Source organism: Rhinichthys klamathensis, unplaced genomic scaffold (genome assembly GCF_029890125.1).
Source record: "Rhinichthys klamathensis goyatoka isolate OS25496 unplaced genomic scaffold, OSU_Roscu_1.1 h1tg000023l_1, whole genome shotgun sequence".
NCBI classification, from domain to species: domain Eukaryota; kingdom Metazoa; phylum Chordata; class Actinopteri; order Cypriniformes; family Leuciscidae; genus Rhinichthys; species Rhinichthys klamathensis.
Genome location: NW_026606574.1, coordinates 99,384 through 111,948, shown reverse-complemented (window position 1 = coordinate 111,948; position 12,565 = coordinate 99,384). Strand labels below are relative to the sequence as shown.

At 37.4% G+C, this 12,565-nt stretch overlaps 1 protein-coding gene across 1 annotated transcript in view; it reads right to left on the bottom strand.

Annotated features, from left to right (window-relative positions):
- The window catches only part of LOC130077435 (serine/threonine-protein kinase ULK4-like), a 143,932-nt gene that overhangs the window by 36,861 nt on the left and 94,506 nt on the right, over nucleotides 1-12,565 (bottom strand). The window lies entirely within an intron of this gene.

Below are 12,565 nucleotides of genomic sequence, written 5' to 3'. Positions count from 1 at the left end.
CAAAAATAAAAGATTTGTCATTATCCATTCACCCTTATGTTGTTTCAAACCTGTATAACCTTATGTGGAACATAAGACGATATTAGGCAGAATGTTATGAACTCACAGCCTGTCACCATTCTCTTTCATTGCATACTGTTTTTCATAAAATGACAGTTAACTCTTTTCCCCACCATTGACAGAATTTTCCGGCAATCTATGTTATAAGGTAGGGGGCGCTATTACGCATCTTCTGAAAGAGAAACAAATCTCTGGGCGCAACATTTGTCAGTAGAATTTTTTTAAATGAATAAAATGTCACCACATTTTTGTTTTGTATTGCTGTTTAATACACAGTTAAGACCAATATTGTATTGGATTTATGACTAAAAAGACATTACAAAGTCTGTGTTAACACCTTTTGCAAGAATTATTTGAAAAGTGTTTATTATTAAAATGATCTCATTATTTGTCAATGAAATGGACTCCACGGGACGATCACAAATAGTTATAACATAAAATATTATACATATTATTAATTATAGTAAACATAACATTTTAGAATATTATACACATTTTTGTAATGAGTTCCAGAAGCTTTAAATATCTTGATGAGTGATTGATAAGATGAATCGTATCAATATTGCCCTGTCTTGTCCTGTAACACCTTCTCGAGATGTAATTTTGTTTAATTTTCACACAATTTCCATTCACTGCGCTGCACAGGAAGTTGCAGTGGCAATGCAATACAGAAGCGATCGTGCATTAGAATCAAGATCAACAATTTCTTTATGACTACCATCCCTACCCCCAAACCGGCTGGAATTGTGATCAACTGAACACCACGCAGAAAAATATATATTGGCAGAGATATAATCTCTGGGTAGGAGAGCTGAAAAGTTATGTTCTCATCCTCAGAGATTGTAGAGACAGCAGCTATAGGGCTTAACACGTCCATCAGGGGAGCAGCAGAGTATGAGTTCTCAACCCAGACCACAACAATCCCCGCTCAGCCTAAGACTGAGATAAAGACAAAAAGCGACACACAAGGGCTGTGGGGATTTTCTCTGCCGCTCATTTCGGCCCTCAAAGCCCTGTGTGGTCGGCTCAGGGATTCTAGCCTCTTTTGGCGCTGATCTGTTGCTGCCCTCTGCCATAAAGGCATAATCCCAAGAGACTCTGGGGCAAGGGCCAGCCGCGCCTAATCCCGCCCCTCTTTATGATGTCGCCGGCCACTCCAGAATGGAGTGCGGTGCTTTAGGAGGCCACACAATACCCCCAAAGACCGCCGCCCCCTCCCCGGCCCACAGAGAGGCTGACCGGAGGGAGATCCCCTGGCGCTGAAAGGCCTTTGGTGTGCGTCCACGGGCTCCGCGGCTCCGGTATTGTTCACATGCCAACGCGGAGTCAGAGCAGAACAAGAGTTAACACCTGCTTAGACGGCCTCCCAAATCCACCCTGTTTACTTAGCAGGGCTTGTAGATGCATCGGGGAAATCAGGCCGAGGAGTCTAATGGGACTGTGGGCTGAAAAGCACACAGGAATCAGGGAGATTAGGGAGTGTTAATGCCACTGTGGGCTGTGAATGGATGATTGGAGGAAAGAAAGAAAGAATGAGAAGAGGAGGAGAACCCGAAGCCTATGGGGACGTGTAACGCGCAGGCCTCTCATGACCTCCGCATGTACTCAGGCACAAAACTGGGCCTGTGCATTTAAAGCGATCGATATTTCCCACCGCCTCCTTTGGAAGAAACAACACTGCAAATTACATTTTTTCAAACCATGTGTTGCTTCAAACTGTGAACTCAGTCGCTGCGTAAACAGACTGCAGGGAAGATCATGTGTGATTGTTTGTGGGCAAACTCGGAATGTTTACCACCAAAAATGAAAAGCGTATGGGAGGAACACATGAAAAGGCTTTTATACTGAGTGGAGACTTTGAGGTGACACATTTCCCTTTCGGATGAACTGTTTAAAATGCAGTATGTCCCTAGCACACATAGACAATCTGTTCACCTGATCCTTGGGCACCATTTGCCCTTGAAAACATTCTTACACAGTGCCCCATCCTGGTGCCCTGCTTCCACTTATATGCATATGTATACATGCGCACACACACACGCACACACACACACACACAGACACACACACACACGTTTTATGGGGTCATTCCCAAGACAAAATTATTTTCCTACTGTGCACACACATGGGCAGGGCTTACAAATTAATTTTGTTTTAATGTTTCTGTTCATGCGTTCCTTCTGTAACATTATCCATCCGAAAACAGTTTGATTAGAAAAAAAAAATACTAGTTAATATTGAAAAAAAAAAAGATTTATTTTTATTTTTTGCCTATACTTTATACCAGAACTTTATACAAAGAGCTAGTGACTAAACCTTATAACTTGAGGGGATCCTCAAAATCAGCAACGCCTGATACAGTAGCTCCACCCGCCTCAATCGTGAATGAAGTCCTGCACTCATTTTTGACACCATCTCTGCTTGTTTGCAGCTCAAGGGTAAATACAAATCTGGTTCTTTGAATAAGTACAGCGTTTTCTTTATTCAAAACACGATGTGTGTAAAGGCTAATGTTTTATGTATTTAAGGAGCGGAGAAGAGTGTCTTAGTCTGGTATAGTCATAGCCAATACAGTGTGTGTCTTTTGTAACGCAAGCTTTTTGCCAAATCTAAACGACAGTAAAAACTGAGCAACCGCATAGCTACAATAATCTTTGTCACATGTAAGTTGATAAAAACTTAATGCGAAGCACTTACTGCGTCAGATGCGACCGTTCTAATGACGGGCAAAACTCAAATCTCCGACATTCGCTGGTAAAAAAAACCTCATAACTTAATTTGAGCTTGATTTTGGAAAAATATGAATGATATAACAACACACGCAAGTGTATGACCATACATAAAACCACAGTACTAACTTTGACAACAAGGTGTTTAATCATTGAAAATACAAGTTTTTTGAAAAACTAATGCCATCACATTGTCTTGAGACTTACATTGGATGAATTGACAGCTGAGCGCAGACATTTCACTCATGTTGGATGGGTCAACGTCACATTTGCATAGGCCATATTTGAATGCATGATTGGTTTAGTGCCAAATTAAAATCTTAAACAGAACGATAAAATAACGTTATTAACCGGGTAATGATATTTTCAAATAAGCGTTTCTGTTCAGAGCGTTTAAACTTGATTTTGTTTTCGTTTTTGTTCTTGTAAAAATTGTTTGTTTTCGGTTTTTGCTTTCACAGTTTCCACATTTCATGTGGACATTCCATGGACATATAGCCTGGATGCCAGCCGAACTTAGCTCCGCCCACAACAGTTGAGGGTGGGAAGTTCGGTCTGGACTTGATCCGTTGTGAAGTATGCCCGAACCAAAGCTGTTCGGACCAATCAAATTGTCAGGGCGGGCTTTATACGATGATGGACAGATGATCAACCGTAACGTAATCATCCACGTCAAAGAGCGCTTGGGTTGAATTCGTTTACAACAAAATTTGTAATAGAATAGAATTTATTATGATTCAGCCATCGCGTCTGTTATAGAAGATCTACACAGCGCATTCATTTTAAAAGAGGAACAGAGAACCGCGATCAAGGCATTTGTCGAACGGAAAGATGTTTTTGCTGTCCTTCCTACGGGATTCGGCCTATCCAATTCCCCTTTGGCTAAGCCCCGCCCCCCTTAGTTACTGTTGCTACGTCCGACAAACAAACTTAATCTGGGCTCTGGTATCAACATGGCTTATGCTGTGACAGCTCTTCCTGCTGAAATTTTATCAAACTTTTATAAAGCAGCAAATAAAGTGTCCGATAGAAGTAGGCAAAAGGGGCTGCAATATACGTTCGAAGGCTATATTCACGACACACAGGTGAAACGCAAGAAACAACAAGGCATCCAAAAAGAGGCAAAAGCATACCGGTCACAGTCAAAAAATGAACCACCGCATATCCTACTAATCGAGACGGAGGCTGGGACTAACAATATCAAGGAGCAACACTGTTCATGCAAAGCTGGGTAGGTCTCTATTCACTTCTATAATCGTTATTACAAAGCAAACGGACTACGCGAGTATAAAGTTGTATTTATTAGCAACGTGTGCTAGACGACACTTGTCAGGATTTGACTTCGGTTTGGGAAGGGAAAAAAACGGACACCTCCCTCCAACCTCTCTGGGAAACGTGTATCTGTGTTACAAATGCCCCAGGCACAACGTTTAACCATATTTTTGATAAAACTATGACGGTAATAGCCTGCCGAGACCAAAAATATGAGACGCCTGTGTTAAAGTCAATGGAGAAAAAGTGAAAAAGTGTCGGACCTCTGTGGGAGCGCGGTGATTGGTCAATCTAAATTCTAGGGTGTGGCTTAGCCAAAGGCGAATTGAGTGGAGAGGCATTTTTTTTCCTGGTTGAAACACGTCCCATAATCACAGCCCAATGGAGCAGTATCAGACTCACATTCTGACTAGAATCTGAGTATGATGACGTCAGGCTAATGGATATAATGATTTTCATAAAAAAAGTAACCATTTTCTGTGCACAGTCTCATTGATAGCATTATTAAGCCATTATTAGCCAAAATAATAAATAAACTAAATGCAAGGACCAGTGAATGTCTAGAATGTGAATAACAGGTGTTCTGGCGAATGATGAAATGCTGTGGATATCTTTCTGCAGAATTCTGCAGGCGGGTAGTTGACATTAAATTTCAAGGAGTGACAGCAGTGTCCTGCAATGTTACATGATGTACTTGATTTTAAACTATTTAAAAAAAAACATGCTTTTTTAAAAACTTATTTTAATACTTGCATTGTTTATTATTCACAATGAAACATTATTATAAAGGGATTGCTCACACAAAAATTTCAATTTGGTCAACAATTACTCACTCTCATGTCGTTCCAAACCCATAAGACTTGTATTCATTAGCAAAACACACATTTTTAGAGAAATCTGAAAGATTTATGTCCCTCCATTGAAAGTCAAGATGGTTCAGAACTTTCATAAACACATTGTAAAATAAATCCAAATGAGTGTTTGAGTGCAAATCTTCTGAAGAGACACGGCTATATGATGAACAGATTGAATTTAGACTTTTATTCACATAAACATTGATCAGCTAACATTCATAGAGCACATCAAATATGGTCAACTGAAGCTCAACCTTGCTGGATGCACAAGAACAAACACAGGTTCTGCTGAAGCTCAAACATGCTGGCGTGACACGAGAATGAACCTCATTGCATATATGTGGAATAAAAGCCTATTAGTTAAATCTTTTGATTATATAAACTGATCCGTGTCTATTCAGAAGACTTGAATTAAACTGCTTGATTCAAATGGATTTCTTTTTACAAAACCTTTTTATGAACATTTTGAAATTTTGGGTGAAATGACTTTCAATGGAGGAACAGAAATCTCTAACATTTCATTAAACATATCTTAATTTGTGTTCCTAAGATGAACAAAACTCTTATGGGTTTGGAACGACATGATGAATGATGACAGAATTTTCATTTTGGGCGAACTAACCTTTTATGTGAACTGTATAAAAGCAAAAATGTAATACACAGTATGCAATACAGAACCTTCAAATTTAGATTTTATATATGCATTTATATTTTCTTCAAAAATCTTGATCCAGAAAACAGTGGGACACTGATGATTCAATTGCCTGCGACACAGTTATGATGTTGTTCATTAAAAACACAGCTGGCATTAAAGGGATAGTTCACTTTGAAATTAATTTTTGGTATGTTTTAGCTTACCTCAAGGGCGCTTGCACAGACCGAAGCACCCGCGCCATCAGATCACTTGGACGTGGCTGTGGTTACAAGAGGTAAAAACGATATAAATACTGTTCGTTTTCTCACACAAACCGCTCGTTTCGTGTTTTAGGCCATCAATGTGTACTTACATTTACGAGTCATTAAATCATGTTTAATTTGGACTTCTCTGTGCATGCTCTTTGAGGTGGTGACCATAGACCTGCATTATATGACTGACAGACAAGAACAGTTTGACCTAAAAATATCAAAATTGAAACTACTGCGGAAACAAAGACACCTACATCTTGGATGCCCTTGAGGTAAGCTAAAACATACCAAAAATTTATTTCAAAGTGAACAATCCCTTTAATTAACCAACATCATCATATGATGAGATGACCTGCTGGTATATCTTCCATTTTGTTTAACATACATCTTCACTGTACTTGTTAAAAAGTGACATAATGAAATATGCACCACTTCTGATGACTTGATAGAGAAGACATGATGAGACTTCTGGTAAGTATACTGAGCAGCCAATGTGTATTTTTCCTTTCTTTCTTAACTGTCGTGTCCAGTATGTAATTCATTGGGAGTGGATGTTTGAGTGCACAGTACTGAAAATGTCTGACTCACTAAGCAGTGTATGTACTGAACTAGAAAGTAGATAGAAACATATTCATGGTTTTTCAAAAATGACCTTGACTCTTTTAAAAAAGAAGCTATTCCAGAAAGTATATGACACTGTAAAACATTTATATTTAGATATTTTCCCCGAACACTCTGCCCATCTATCATTAGTCAAAAAAAAAACAAAAAAAAAACAGGAAGTCCTGTTGAGCCATTGTTGGTTTTGGGCCAGGCGGGTGCTCTAACAGAGTTTTCATATTGCCACAGAGCCACAAGCCACATTTATTTTTGGCAAATGCTGTTTTTTTTAAAAATCTGGATAGAATCTGGATTTTTTTTTTTGACTGACTGCATTGACTTCCTTCATCTGTGTTTTCTGTCAGGACAAACCCCCCATTTAAAGGTGTTTATAGGGATTTTAAGTGACGAAAAAGAGGATAAAAAGTTTTCAAGTGCTTTGGGGAGATAAAGTAGAGAAACAAGATTCCAAGTCTAAATAATTTGATAATTGGATACTGTTGATCAAATCGGGTGAGTAGATTGCAAGAGCATTTTCTTATTACTTAATTACATGTTTATTATATAGTAACTACACATTACTTAACAGAATATGCAGAATAAAAACGCAGTAGCATTTCAGCTTTCATCAAATGTGATAAGGATCAATCCCAGACCTTCAAATGTGTTTTCAGCGATCCGATCATGATTCGATCACAATCTTGGGTGCATTAACACCTGCCTTTTAATGTGATCAGCTGTGATCCAATCACAGAAAACACTTAAAAACAGTGTCCTGAGTGTCTTTGCAAGAGAATGATTGGATGTCAGATTTTAGATAATGCACAAGAAAATCCAGGGTTTGAAAATGTTTTTCACAACAGCATTGTGTGTTAGTTTTAGTGTGTAAGAATGCGCTTTTCCATTCCACTACGCTACTTTTTCATTGTTTTTCAATGTAAACACCCGCTAGACGGGAGTCTTTAACTGTTGTTCTCGCATTTTGCAATGTTATATTCTAAAAATGCAGTGCTCAAGTTAAAAGTTGTCCAACTTTTAAAAACATGTCTCTAGACTGGTGTTTCCCAACCATTTCCGTGGAGGCATGTCAACACTACACATTTTCGAACTCTTCCTAATCAAACACACCTGATCCAACTCATCAGCTTGTGAATAGAGACTCCAAGACCAGAAATATATGTGTAAGATAAGGGAGACATCCAAAATGTGCACTGTTGGTGTGCCTCCAGGAACAGGGTTGGGAAACACGCTCTAGATCTTGTGCTTTTTTTTTGGTTCTACTGACTTGCGTCATGCATTTTTAACAGCAAAAACTCGTTTTTGCCCCAAGAATGAGTCTGTCAGTTTTTCCTGGCACAGTGGGCAACTTGGATTCTGCTTTGAGGGTCATGCGGGTACAGCTTGCCACTTAAACACACATACACAAGCTGGATGCACGTCTGAGGGTTACAGAGTTGAGTGGAGTGTGTTGGTGGGAAGCTGGTCTCTGGTCTTTCTGCCATCTGTGGTAATATTATGCCACAGTGCATCACTATGCCAACCACTTTCATTTCACTCTCTCACTATCTTCAATAGATGGGATTCTCAGCATAGTCTCATCTAGATGTCATCTAGTGTCTGCTGAAAGCCTCTATTAGACATGAGTCATATACAGTGTGCAATATCTGAAACTCACAATGGAATATGAAATACAACAAAGCCTTCCACACAAACTAATACTGAACAGCATTTCAGTTCATTGCATCTCCCACAAACACCCAGACCCTCTTTTCAAAGGCTGTATCGAGTCTTCTATGGCTGGCTGTTCTAATATGCTTTCATGAGAAAGATACAAAACCCTTGGCAAACACACAACATTCATTGGCGATGAAATTCAATCTATCTTTCTGTCAATTTGCGGCTTCCATGAAACGAATGAGAAGTAAATCTCTCTTTTCAATTATGAATGTCTCACTTGTCTGGATTGATTATATTCGAAATGGATGCTCCATTATTCATTATAGGGATCGGTTAATGACACGTGAGAATGTGATAGAGTGTAAAAACGGCCCATATGCACTTACTATAATCTAATAATGGATTTCACATCAAAGAACACTTTATTATATTTCATGAAATTATTGTTGGAGACAGTGGAATCATTTTGATGCAAACTGATATTAAAATGACATTCTTATTTGTAGAATGGTCATCAGGTATGATTTGATATCTTTGTATTTCTTTACTACAAACCACAGTATTGTCCACACATCATCAGGACTCTAAAAATAAAAATTCCAATTAGAGCCAAAAGGGTTTTTCCAGTATGACACTTTATCTACCCTGGAACCTTTGAGGCCAACCATGGACCAATCAGCTGTAAGCACGAGACTAGAGCTCAGCAACAGTGACATGGGAGAATAATGTATCTCACTTCATTTTTTACAGAAATGTAACATTTAGACATCTAGTATGACTTTTAAAGTAATAATAATAATAAATAAAAAAACTAAAGATATACTTTAAGATTCTAATTTGGCATCATGTAACAAAATATGATTAAATTAAACCTATGTTATACAGCTTACAAGTGAATAGAAAAAGAACCAAATAAAAAGGATAAGAAAGGCATCTGTAATTTCCATCGTAATCAGTGTATTTTGGTACAACACAACAAAGTTTGACAACTTGTTTTGATGCAACTACCACTGTATGTGGTTTTGGCAACCCATTGGAAATAAGTTACCCGGCCTACATTTCTATAACCTGAAATACGTTGCTCCAGGTACATTTTGCTGCGCTTTTCAGGTGACACGTCCACAAGAGGTGCTATAATCCATATCATGCTATTCTCCATTGCAGATGTGGGTTTATTAAAAAAGCCCAGTGTTCATGGGTAAATCTTTGCTAAATGATATTGCTTTGCTTGTAGCACGTTTCACAGCACTTTCAAAATCCAGTGACTGGTGCTACAGTTCACAGCTAACTGAAACATTCAAACGCGAACTATGGCAACGTATTATCACGTTGGTTCTTATATGTGTCATGGCAGTATGGAAATGAAACGTCTGGAGAGTGGTGCTTAAAGGTTAATGCTCTCTCACAATTATAGGACAACCTACACTAAACCTAACCAATACTGTTAACAAAGCATAACAAATACATACATGAATAAATAGAAAATAAAATAATAAAAGTTGTTGCTGTTTTACTGCCACTAGTGTCATTTCAGATATAAACTGCATTGAAAGACATATATACCAGGGTTCCTGCACACTTTTGAAAGTCAAATTTAAGGCTTTTTAAGACCTTTTTAAGACCTTAAGAAATCAAAATTAATACCGTACATTAGGGCTGTGCAGTATTGACAAATATATCTTGATATTTTCAACGTTTTGTTGATAATAATTAGATGATATTTTACTGATTGTGTTTTTGTGCTGGTGCCATGGCTGGTTTAGGTCTGTTGTTGACAGCTGACTCACGAAGATATTTATATTTTTCATATTCTATGCAGTGGTCGGTTCACAGCAGTGACAGAAATTAATATTTTGATTAAGGGGCAATATTTGCCACCTTAAATTGATTTTTTCAGGGGCATTTTCACCTATATGGACATTTTTTCTAAACTTATTTAGAGTTATGCATCACCTTTAATGTCAAATACTATCATTCAAATTAAATTATACAGTAATTATACAATAATACTTAATTATATAATAATCATACAGTACCACTGTTACCAGTCAAATTAAATAATGCAATCAAAATCCATCTTTGCAGTGCAGAGGTGACACAGAAGTGGCATCAGAAGTGGCATTAATATATTTACACTCCATTTACAACTGCATAAATAAAGCTATGAGATATATATTTTTAAATCAATATTCAATATTTAACATTTTATTTAAAGGGTACTTTAAATATGAAACCGCAGCGGCAAATAAATCACTGTCTTAATAAGTGAGTTGAGGGAGTCATTCATTCAACCGATTCGTTCAAACGGCTGATTCATTCGGAAAAAAGCAAGTGATTCGTTCAAAACGCGGATTTCAGTCAAGAAATCATCGCTGTCGGTTGCATTGAGACTCTGCTACGGTTTCATTTTGAAATTATAGTAGGCGAAATAAAGGGAAAACAAACAATATTGACAATATTGTGTCTAAAAAGTAGTTTCAATGTTAACTTATTGTTAATTTAACAGTTGTATAACAAATATCACACTTGGAATCGTGCACGGGAAAACGGCACTCTTTCTGATGTGATATTCTAATATAAGAACATAATATGATATAAATATAAGACAAAAACTAATTTGGGGACATAACAGTTACACTGCACACATCACGCAGTGAAAGCACGAGACAAATGCGATGTCAGCTCGCAGTGCCTCGTACATTGTTAAAACAATGATTACAATATCATAATAGACAATACACATCGCACACCATACGCACATAAAGAATGAACTTACAACTGAACTGACATTTACGACCTTTCTTCTCTTTCTCTCCTCTCGCGTGCAGGAGACAGTTATGCTGCCGCGACTCGCGAGTGACGCGAAATGTCACGTGAACTAGCAAATCCACAAAGATAGAATAATAAATAAAAAAATACGTACGCTAATTAGATAGTTTTAATTTGGAAAGCTTTTAGATATGTCTAAGTCAAAGTGTCATCTAAAATGTAAGACCTTTCATAAGTAAAAATAAGACTTTATAAGACTTTTTTATGGTCTTAAATTTAAAAAATCTAATTTAAGACTTTTTAAGACTTTTTAAGGATCCGCGGGAACCCTGATATAGGCACGTTTTTGCAGTGTTTCAGAAAATTTAGGCAGAGTCATGTATTTCTAATGAGCTTGGGTTGGGTTTCAGTGAACTGATCATAACATGTTTTAGACTCCATTTCTAACTTCTATTGACCACTTGTGATAAGATAACAAAAACAAATCCCATACTTGCTGAAGACATAGTCTTGATTTTTTTAAGTGAATCTGCTTTGGTGGACCCATGGATGATGATTCCAATCAATATTTCAGTTCAGTACCTCCAGATTATTCTGTGAACTCCAATGTACAGGTCAGAGAGCAGTGGGAACATTTTTGGGCCTTGAGATTCATAAACGTTGAACACTATGGTCTTATAAAGTCCCAGAGTTAAGGACAAGAACATTGAGAACCAGATTTATTTGGCAGTTTTTTTGTTAGGAATGTGAAACATGACATTTTCAATATCTGATGTGTTTCTGAGTAATATCTGGATATTAATAATCATATATACATGTCAATACATTAACTGACATATATCCAAATTAGGCTACATAACCTTTATTGCACAAAGCTATTATAGACCAGCAGATTATTCAGATTAGTTAAACAAATTCTTCAGAACACAAATAAATATATTTTATTTTCATTTTTTTTCATTAAGAGATCATAACACTAATCCAAATTAATTGAGTGGCTTAGTCCAAATTTTCTGAAGATACTCGATCTCTTTATATGATTAACTGATTTAATTTAGGCTTTAATTCACATTTAAACATTTATCAACAAACATGAAAGAAGCTCAACCGAACCTGCTTAATGCGCGAGAACAAACCTCATTGGTTCTTGATGAAGCTCAAAAGTGCTGCGTAACACAAGAAAAAACCTCATTGGTTCTTGCAGAATCAAACGTGCTGCATAACACGAGAATGAACCTCATTGGTTCTCGCACGTCAGGCGAACATGCTTGAGCTTCTGTTTACCACAACTGATGTGTGAGTGAATTGATGAATGGAAGCACAGACTCTGTGTTAACAGGTAACATTCACTCCCCTGATCATAACCTGTTAAGATGTGATCACTTCATGGGAAAAACTGAGTCATTCCAATAGGAATCCATGCTATTTGGAGTTTCACACAGATGACTCAGTTTTGCTCATTTTCAATACGATCACTTGAATTCACCATGCTGACCAACAGCTTGGTTTTAAAGTGAGTTCTGTGTGAGCTGTGCCTTATACTTAGCTATGCTGAGACAATGGACCCTTTTTGCCCGCAAAATTTTGCTAATGTGACCACACCTTTACTCTCATTTCTTTACCCTTGTAAAATAAGCTTTTTTTATTACCTTTTTTAATATACCTAAATTTAATGTTCAAAAAAATAAATCAGTAAAA